This window comes from Liolophura sinensis, unplaced genomic scaffold (assembly GCF_032854445.1).
Source record: "Liolophura sinensis isolate JHLJ2023 unplaced genomic scaffold, CUHK_Ljap_v2 scaffold_38, whole genome shotgun sequence".
Taxonomy (NCBI): Eukaryota; Metazoa; Mollusca; class Polyplacophora; order Chitonida; family Chitonidae; genus Liolophura; species Liolophura sinensis.
In genome coordinates, this window is record NW_027017977.1 from 17,101 (window position 1) to 18,810 (window position 1,710).

A 1,710-nucleotide genomic window follows, 5' to 3' on the forward strand; every position below is an offset into this window, starting at 1 on the left:
CATATCTGGAAAGCTATATGTATATAACTTTTTATCTATAAATATTAAAGACTATTAAAATTTATATTTTATAATAAAGGCCAATGGCCTTCAAATATTTTATGACAACATCGCCAGCGATGCTGTCAAATAAATCATATATAGAGTTGATCGTGTAGAACCTTTGCCTAACATGGACCAAGTCTACACAGTCAACCAAGATATGTTTGATGCCATATTGTACATCACATCCAACACACTCGGGAGCACTGCTCGTATCTAAGTGGAAATTGTGCGTCAGATGAGAGTGTCAGATGAGAGTGCCCAATACGACACCTCGTTAAAACTACTTGGTCTCTGCGAGACATTTGACAAGTATTGGCATTGTAGCCAATGGCAGGATGTATGGCATGCAGTTTAATATGGATCTGCAAGTCCCATTCACCCTGGCAAAGGCGACGAATATATTTAAGACTATTACACTTCACGTCAGTATAAGGGATTTTAACCCGCGATACAGGTTTATATAGGGCAGCTATCGCTTCCCTGTCCCCAACTGTGTTTCCATGGATACCAGTGTGACTTGGTATCCAACCCTGTCCCCATCCTTTGACCCCTCAGTATATATAAATTTATAATCCATATAATCAGCCCTGATTTCAGCAAAACTTTGATGAATTATAAGAGCATTTATATTTGATTGATTTACGTAGATCAAATATTAGTTTAGGTTGTGGAAGAGGCCATGGAGGGGACTCCGGAAAAGACACCGGAGCTATGTCCTCCAGCTTGATGTTAGCACACAGAATATGGTCCCGTATGCGAAGACCGAACGAAGGGATTTTGGTAGGATATTTAGTATATTTGTCTACATATAATGGATTGAAAACACAGTCGTAGGCAGGGTTTGTTGGATGTGCTTTAAGCTTTGTAGCATGTTGAAGTCTCAGTTTTATACGTCGGTTATATAAAGAAGGCTCATTTGCCTTCACATATAAAATTTCTACTGGTGAGGTTCTAAAAGCACCAAGGCTGAGCCTCAAACCTTGGTGATAAACAGGATCCAACATTTTAATATACGACTTCCTAGCGGAACCGTAAATGATGGACCCATAGTCCAATTTAGACCTCACCAGAGAACGATATAAATTAAGTAAAACTGATCGGTCAGCACCCCAATCGGTGCTGGACACGACCTTAATTATATCGACAGCCTTTGTACATTTAGCCTTAGGCATTTTAATATGAGATATGAAAGATAGCTTACTATCAAATATTATTCCTAAAAATTTAGTTTCTCCAACAATTTTAACCTGTTCACCACAAAAATTAAGCTCAGGGTCAAGATGAGGTTTCCGTTTATTACAAAAATGCATACCGACGGTTTTAGACGTTGAAAATCTAAAACCGTTTTCAGTTGCCCATTTCTCGATCTTATTGAGACAAAGCTGCAACTGACGTTCGATGTTATTCATGTTCTTAGCTCGGTAGCATATAAGGAAATTATCGACGTATAAAGAACCCTCTGTGCCAGATGTTAATGTTTTTGCTAGGCTATTTATTTTTATGCTCAAGAGAGTTGGTGATAGAATGCTGCCCTGGGGTACACCCATTTCCTGCTCATAAGAGTCAGAAAGAGTGGACCCCACCCGTACCTTAAACTGACGATCAGATAAAAATTCGGATATAAATATAGGAAAACGACCTTTAAGACCCATATTCGCGAGGTCT